The following is a 709-nucleotide window of genomic DNA, read 5'->3' as shown; positions in this document are numbered from 1 at the left end:
GTTTCTTTGTGAAACGTTTTGCAAATGTGTGTCCTAATAATGACATATAATTGATTTTGATTGTCTTTATATTGTCTGTGGGAATATAGATTTTAAATAATGGTAAATGAAGCTATCAGCTTTTATCTGTGATGCTCTCGGTGCCTCTGTCTCATTCGATCATCGATACATTAAGATGGGGGCTTTTCTTGATCATTATGATAATGTTGTTGTCTGTGTGCTTTGCTGCTTCTTCTAAAGACTCACTTATATGTATTTCAAACTACAATGTACAATGATCCCTTAATCAGGCTTGATGCCTGCAGCATGAACAGCTCTGAAGATTCACCGAGTCTCCTGTTCTATAATCTTATAGATCGATTGGTCAGGGCATTGAAAGTTTGCTAAAGTCAGTAATGTGTCAAATCATTATGCTTGCATAGGATACATATTTAAAACAGCTTCACTGAGAATCTTGCATCACATCTGTCTTGAGTCTGAAAGCTCTCCGTGAGAAGCCAAAGGCAGTGAAGGGCAAAGAAATCACCTTGTCACAATCAGATTGTGACTTGTTTTATGTTTGCTCAGTCATCAAGTGCTGTTTCTCTTGGGGCAGTGAAAGGAATAATACAACAGTGTAATCAAGTTATCTTGTGTGTGTGTGTGTGTGCATCAGATGACCTAAAACAGTGAGCTGAAGGTTATCAGGGTATCAGTGCAGAATTACAGA

This window comes from Sinocyclocheilus grahami, unplaced genomic scaffold, assembly GCF_001515645.1.
Source record: "Sinocyclocheilus grahami isolate Dianchi unplaced genomic scaffold, SAMN03320097.WGS_v1.1 scaffold1892.1, whole genome shotgun sequence".
Classification (NCBI taxonomy): domain Eukaryota; kingdom Metazoa; phylum Chordata; class Actinopteri; order Cypriniformes; family Cyprinidae; genus Sinocyclocheilus; species Sinocyclocheilus grahami.
This window is presented reverse-complemented; position numbering follows the sequence as displayed.